Source organism: Acipenser ruthenus, chromosome 25 (assembly GCF_902713425.1).
Source record: "Acipenser ruthenus chromosome 25, fAciRut3.2 maternal haplotype, whole genome shotgun sequence".
NCBI lineage: Eukaryota > Metazoa > Chordata > Actinopteri > Acipenseriformes > Acipenseridae > Acipenser > Acipenser ruthenus.
Genome location: NC_081213.1, coordinates 22,806,581 through 22,815,173, shown reverse-complemented (window position 1 = coordinate 22,815,173; position 8,593 = coordinate 22,806,581).

The window sequence follows — 8,593 nt, the reverse complement described above, 5'->3', positions numbered from 1 at the left end:
ACAAATAAAACAATACTTTACTGCAGACCAGCCATACAATACAATAACATTTCCTTTGCTAAAGCACCTTTTATCATTCTCACTATTGGTAGTGTTGGTTGTGAATTTATATATTTGCTGAACTACAACTCTGTGGTTTTGGGGGGGGGGGGGGGGGGAAGGGGGTTGTTTCCATCTTCTTGGGACTGTAATTAATCCTACACCTTGGGTTAGAATAGACAAGAATTAGTGGACCACCTTTAGTCACAAGTAGGAACAGTGGGAAGGGTTGTAAATTAATAGTAGCTTTTTGTCACCGAGAACAGGACAAGAGACCAAGAAACAAAAACTGGCCAAGCTGGGGCTGTGTGCTACTCGCACTAAAAGGGAGGTCCCACACCAGGAGCCTTCTCCCTGCAAAAACTAACCTGGTGTGGGATTAAAATTCCCCTAAATGAATCCCTATCACAAACCTATCCTACAATCCCAGTTAAACGCACAGTGATAGTTTGAAGCTCACCCTGGTTCCACACCCAGATGTGAAGATTCTTCCCTGTCACCTCCAGGCTCTTAGAGGAAAGAACAAACAAACAAAAAATACGTGGTCTGGCTTTCCAGTCCCTTTTTAATTGGTCGTCAATTAGTCAATTAACACCTGGCAACCTGGCAAAAATATTCCAGATTAAGAAGTTTTAATATTAACAACAATATTTTTCCTATCTTCCCCCCCAAAAAAACAACTAAAAGTAAACTTGTATGCTTGATGAAAAAATAAAACATTGGTAGCAACATTGCATATCAAATATGTCCTTCCATGATATTATATTATTATTATTATTATTTATTTCTTAGCAGACGCCCTTATCCAGGGCAACTTACAATTGTTACAAGATATCACATTATACATTATACAGATATCACATTATATTATAGATAACATGTTAGATGTATCAGTAAAGTAAGATGTAGTTTAATAAAAACATGACCTATATTCAGAAAATATATTTTACAATATATTTAGAATAACTTCTTATAACACTATTAGATCTGATATAACCGAAAAATTAAATATACTTCTTATTACTCATTAATCACCAGACTGCTGAGAGTCAGTTACTGAGAATAGGAGTGATGTATTTTTTAAATACATTTATCAGAGTAGGGGTAATTCAGGGAGGGCATGATATAAAAAACATCCTAATATTTTAAAGTACCTTGGTACTCAATCAGAAACCACAATTGCTCATTTCTGCTTGGCACGATCTTACAAAAAATACCCACCTCAAGCAATCCAAACCAGGCATCTCCCAACCAACCAATGCTCTCAACTAACACATGTCAAAGATGTCATATTATGTAGACTTACACTCTTGTCTTTATCTGGTTTCTTGGCAAATACATTTTAGTAACTGGCAACTCAATATACAGACTCTCAATAAAAACCGAAGAGTATCCTAAAAAAGTGGAAATATTTGGCATGGCACTGATAACCTCTTTCTACATGGTTGTAATTTGCATTACACAACACACGGTGGTGCTGTTAGACTGCAGTAAAATTGTGAGCAAAATACAAGCTTGCTGTTATCAGTACATACAGTACTGTAGTTTCACGCGGCTCTCACTGTGGATATAGAAAATGTCCAAAACAGCCTTTGCTTAATAGCCCTTTGCTGCTCATGCTGATCTATGTTTTTTTGTATATTCATACACAGCATGATTACTGGATACAAAGCAAACTACCCTTTCAAAGTGGAATCTAAAAAAAAAAATAACACTTTGGAGGAAAGAGTGAGCTGTGCTTTATTACACTGGAATGGCATTGACTTTTGTTGATTACTAACCTGCAGATCCATGTAATTTAGTCTGTAAGCACATATATGGAATATCAAGTGGGGCATTTCATTATGGGTGTTAGCTAGTATTAAGATACTTTCAGAGAAATATGCTGTAAAATGTATATACTACAATTGAGTATTGAGGACCAGCCTTATCATAATAATAATCATTCCCTAACCTCAAAATGAACGCAAGACGTAAATCTACACCAATATATATATAAAATATAAGAAAGCACTGTAGAACTGCTGCTAGACCCCACATTGCAGCACGACATCTCAGCAGCTAACGACAGCCACCATGAGCACAAGAGCAAAATATGACTTCAGTATTACCAGCAGAGGTCACTGTTGCGCATCTCCACTATGTACAATCCTATTGGCAGTTACCTGTTTCTCCTACAGTTACACATTCTCATTTTGAACGGGCATACCCATTTAAAAAAAAAAAATGAAGCTATGTAGATTGCTATGAACCTAATCACATATTAGATTTATCTTTGGTCAGTTTTCTATTACAAATTTGTATACATGGACTATTACCAGCTTACCTAATTGAACTTTTACAAAAGGAACATATCCATTTGAAATTGAATCAAATCTAGGAAAGCCTTTTATATGTCTTCCATTGGAAATCTGCTCAGAGAAAGACCATTTGAAAGCTTTGCTGAATTTGATATTGATTCTAAACAGAAGGAAATGGCTATCTTAGCATAATTATTGATTTCTGAAATTGCCAGCAATGAGAAAACATGTCTACCAGCCAGGCCTTTGTTACTATATGCTCACTTTTTACACTCTTTTCTAAGCAGGGCGCTTTTTAAAACAAAATTATAAAATGAGCTTTGAGATGTTTTGGTTTGCTAGGCTGGTAATTACACCATAAGAAAAGCAAATGGAATGGGCATTGTAGTAATCTGAGCATTTTAAAGTCATAACAAGTTGCAGACATGTATTGATTTCTGTACGTCAGCCAAGAAAAGAATTAGAGGAACTTTTGTGATGACTGAAAATGCAATATCGACCAATCCAGAATGACATTCAGGAGAACGCTACTTAGCAGATGAAAACCAATAGCAACAAAATAGCTTCTCACTTGTAATTTTTGTCTGATATTGTATCAGCGCCCGAATCCTTTGTGAATGTCATCTAATGGATCATCAAAGGCCTGAGAGGAATTCTGAAGAAATGTGGCTGGAAGTGAGACACACAGAGATACATTCCCAGACTGAGAGTTTCCAATGCTTCACACCGTCTTCTCTCCGGAACCATGATATAATAATAACAACCAACAATCTGCAAATCCTCTTGTATCTATTGTTCCAAGATGTGTACATTCATTAGTTATAGTGGGGTCAACGTTGTCAAACACATATGATTCCTCATCATTTGTGTGGCACTAAAAAGAAAAGACTCCTGAGGTTAGGTGTTTAACATTTCTTGACTGGTAACAGTAATATTTAAATTCTGCAAAATTAAGCTTGGCAGTTGAATTATACCTAAGCAGACACAAATAATTGGTTTAAATGTTGGTTTAAATATGTCAGTTATTTGTATTATTTGTATTGAAGTCCTATACCTTTAAAGACAGTCCCAAAGGCCCCAAATTGTGAACTTCTTACATTTATTGCAGTTACAACTTTCATAAAACTTTCTAAAAATCTGAAAACATTTCTTTCACTAATCTAATTACTGTTTTTATTTTTTTTTCATTTTTTACAAATTAATGTTTTCCAAAGGTCCTGTTTGTCAGCTCAAAAATGGAATCCAAATGCATTAAGCACTGATGAATTTTGTATTGGAGACTTTTGACTGCTAATTATGACATGGTCTGAGGAATTGTTCCTGATACACTGTTCCCTGGAGATCAAGAAGAGACCACTAACTTCATTATATGTGTTTTCTAAATGGATTTACTCCTCAATATTTTTAAGTAATACATTTATGTCAAAGGTACACATTACCACAGTTCACAGCGGTCATATAAAATCACATAGATTTATTATAAGCCTCAATCATAGATATACACTGCTTCTGAAACAAATATTGCACATGAACAAGCTTGGAAAACCGCAGCTTTTGAAGTATTCATTTAACAGTACATTTCACTGCAAACAACGTTTTGTATATCTGTTATTCCATTTCATTCAAGAGATATAATGCACTGTTCTTGAGCCTTAAACCAAAGAGAAAATGTATCTTCACAAAAGAAAGCTGCACATTTGGTTCAGTAAGTTAATGGGATCTCAATTGCAAAAGCCACTAGAGGCAAGCGAAGCAATTTTAGTTATAGCAGTATGGACAGCCCTCACCTTTGTGGCTTAGTTAAATATAATCCACTTATTTACAAAGCTGGATATGGGTCAGTAATGATTAAGTGTTGGTCAAGCCTGCTGCAAAGTATGGTCTTGATAAGGTCTGGCACACGGAAGGCAAATATATTTGAGGCGTACCATGACCGTGTCAGAGTTATTGCTTTTAGTTTTCTCAAGTAACAAAGCTAGACCCACCTTGAATCTAATAAGGGCTGGCTTAGTGATTTATCAAACCGATCAACAGGAATATAGTCCTGGTGGATGCAACCTTATCTCTTTGCCATGTGTCACAGAGAATCAATGCAATGGCACAACACGGAATATAAAGTCCGCTTTTTGTATTGTGATTTTTATATTGTTTTCTGACTAAAAATGAATGGCCATCTGGTCTCATGAACTAAATGTCCCTTAAGAAAGTACTGAAAAGAATCTGGGTGAAAACTTAAACAAATAATTCAACATGAATTCTTTATCGATGTCTTAATGTCATCCATCGAGTTTTAACCTTGTTTCTTTTAGGGACATCTATATATATATATATATTTTAAAAAGCAATGATACGCAACCATTAGTGGATGTGGTTACATCTAGTCATGCAAAAATTGTAAAACATTTTGTGACCTTAGTAACAGTTTATATATATATATATATATATTTATACATATAGTATATATATATATATATATATATATATATATATATATATATATATATATATATATATATATCCAAAAGTAACAGAGCATGTTTTGTGTGTGGACAGTATGTATCCATAATATGATTGCATTCATTTATAATCTTTTCCAGACTTGATAGAAATTCTGTTTACCTATTCAGTATGCAGTTCATACAGTACATTAGCAAGAAATCTTTATTCAGTCATAATTTTTTTTCTATTAAGTGGAAATTCAACGCAATATTAAGTAGCTTCCTCTGTCAATATTTTTCAATTATTCTACACTTGAATAACATATTTATTTAACAGCATAAACTCAAATCGAAAGTTAATATTTAGTTTTTCTTGAGTGGAAAAATAATCAAATCACTCAATATTAAAACAGCTACCAGGAAAATATGGAAACAGACTGAAAACCAATGTCTAATTCAAATCACATTAATGAATCCCCCCCCCTGGGGATTCAATTGACTTGCATGCTTTCTCTTAGGAGTCTAAATTTTATAGAAAAAGTCACACTTAATCTATATGCATTGTAGAGACAAGTACTGTATGATAACAGCACTCCTCATATGATTTTTTTTTTTTAATTTAGATTTATATTATTCCTTATACAATTTCTACATTCAATCCTAAATACAAATATATATATATAAATCCTGGCAAAACCTAAAAACTTCTTAAGAGTTTAGAATAGCTACATTTACCGACTGGCAACAGGCAAGACTTCCCTTTTGGACTATCTCAGAGGCATATTGGTGACTTATTTATGTATTTATTTATGTATTTATGTATTCATGTATGTATTTATTTATTTATTTATTTTTACTGTGCAGCTAAACACCTGAGACCCGGGAGAATTATTTCATTTGCGACTATCAAAAACTGCATAAAATATTCACAACTAATATAACCAGCAGAAGGGTTTTCTTTTGTAGACAAAACCCAATGAAATGTTTTCATCTCTAGAGAGCGTGCTTGGTAAATGCAGGCTGTTCGTGTTGCTTTCTTCTTGTTCTGTGCTCAAGACCTTGTTCAACTGCTCTGGATCACTACCTGGCTTAAAATAAAAGGAATCTAATTAAATGAAGTCACTGTCGAGAGTGCATTGGGTGCATTCCCATCATTCACGGACACTTAATGAGTTTCCTCACAGGTGTTTTTAGCAACAGGATTCCAAGGGAGTTATTAAAGGCTTTCTGCCTTCCCATCTGTTTCACTGAAAAAAAGAGGTACAGAATTAATGAAAATCAAATGAATACATTTATGAAAATCTAAATCAAAGAAGTGCTAACAACAGGAGACCTAAAGACAGATAGTACGAAAGATAATGACTGGAAAAATAGAGCAATAGCTTCACAGTCTGAGGCTTTGTAGTTCTCATTGGCACAAAGATATGCTTGGCCCGAACAAGTATTAATAATAATAATATTATTATTATTATTATTATTATTAGTAGTAGTAGTAGTAGTAGTAGTATTATTATTATTATTATTATTATTATTATTATTATTATTATTATTAGTAGTAGTAGTAGTAGTAGTAGTAGTAGTAGTAGTAGTAGTCGTAGTAGTATTAGTATTGTCAGTTTATATACTTACTATATAACTGGTGAATTTGGTTTCCATTTTAGGTTACATGACCAACTTTTCTTTTCCATAGTGTGCTGTATATAGCTTTTTTCAGTTAGTGCTTTTGAATTTGTTTGAATTATTCAGGTATTAGTATACATACGTTGATACTGATATATGTGTTAATAGCAATCCATTTTATATATTAGCAATGTATTGAGTTGTGTTTTGTTCTGACCCTTCGAGTGAATAGTGAAGCCATTTTGTAATACATATAAAAAGCAATATATAGAAAATAGAAAAATAGCTGCAAAAAGCAACTGGACAAAAAGCATGTGTGAATGTACAAATGTGCTGATATTGACAAATACAGAATACTTAACCAGTCACTTAATTGCTTTTTCTACAAGAATATATTTGTGTCCATCTAATACTGTTAGTTGTTCTGCCATTCTTGCTTACCTGTGTTAGTCAACCATCTTGCAGTGTCTTTTTTTCCAACCAAATGACTTAATACAGTAATTAGCATATATGTGTACAAAAATAACCAGCTTAAAATAAGAGCTCTATCCCTGGGTGGAGTTTAATGAGCCTAGACCTAATATGCTTAAAATGTGACGGTCAGAGAACACCTGTCCACTAAACCTGTTCGTTAGAAGAATGGTGAGCTGACGTGGATATAAGATATGATGATAACTCTACAAGATAGTTTCAAATACATTATTCATTTCTATTAAATATCTTAAGAATACCAGCAATTCCATTGGAATATATGGATTTGCATTCAAGTTATTAGAAATTAGTTGATGTACAGAATATGCAAATCTGCACCTGTGCTGCCAATACAGTAATTTTATGTAAAATGGAGAGTGCACAGTCATAGAAACATTCATCAGGTTTGCTTACAAAATTATTTTCTCCCGCATAAACATTTCTAATGGCATTTTGCTGGCTAACCCGCAATGTCTTGACAAAACCAAAATGGTTCTACTTTCTTTTCATCAGGATTTAAATACATTGTAAGCATGATATGTCCCTTTTCTGTTGATCGAGAGGATTGTTCCTGTCTGTATCTATGGCATGTATCTGGCCTGGTCTAGCTGAGATGACTCATAACCTTTACAAGGGTATAGTATATGCTTGTCTGTAAAAAAATATACCTGTATTGTCAATCTATCAACCTGGTTGCATGTCTTTTCAAAGGTTATACAGTTTATAATAGAAGGATCAAATAACATGTATTATGTTGTCTTTGTGGGAAACGGCAGTGAATATTCTTATTTTATTGGTGAAGAGGTAATTTTGTATAGCACCAGAAAAAAGTAAAAGACTGCAAAAATGTACTCAAAAACATTTTACAACTTTACAACTTTGGGAGTTAATTCATACTATAGCAAATACTATAATGTGGATGAACTTAACAACATCATCCTTTATTTTATGATAAACATGCCTAACTGCACAGGGTCCTAAACTCTACAAGTGAAGATCTAACTAACTAACTTTAAGGAATGAGTTGTATTTAATTAAAAAAAAAAGTTCAGACAAGTATGTCAGTCTTTGAAAAAGCATGTCAATAAATTTGTGAACAGCTGCAGTGGCATTACCACCAGGGAGGTAATACAGTATGCCAGGTAGTTTAGCTCTAACAGCTGCTCTTTGGAAGGTATTTCACAACCGATCAATACACGCCAACGTCCTCCCAGTGACACACTTCCCTCAGCTAGAGGGCTCACAGCTGAAGAAAAAAAATGAATCATGCCAATCGATACTGGCTGCTGTTACATTGGCATAGATGTATAAGGTCCATTTGAAGCATAATTCCTTCCCCATGATAAATCTATATTTAGGCAGGTATGAGTCAAAGGATCAATATGCTGCCGGCAGCTAATATTTCATTCCGTGTCGTGGCTGGACGCTGTGTGTTCCTCGCTGGTAAAATGACTTGTCATGCACTGCTGGGCCTTGTCTATTCTGTGGCTGATGAGACCAGGTGCAGATTAGCAGGGGGATAATGTTTTATTTCAGATGTGCACAACATTCGAATGCAACTGAAAATTGGTAAAGGAAAGGAACACAATGGAAGCACTGTGACACCCCAGGGATTGATCACCCAGTCCTTTACCTCAGGGACCTCAGCTTACCTTCATGTCTCTTGTATTAGCGGAATACTCTGGGAGCATCATCACTTTTATAGCATCTGTTGTATTGAGAATA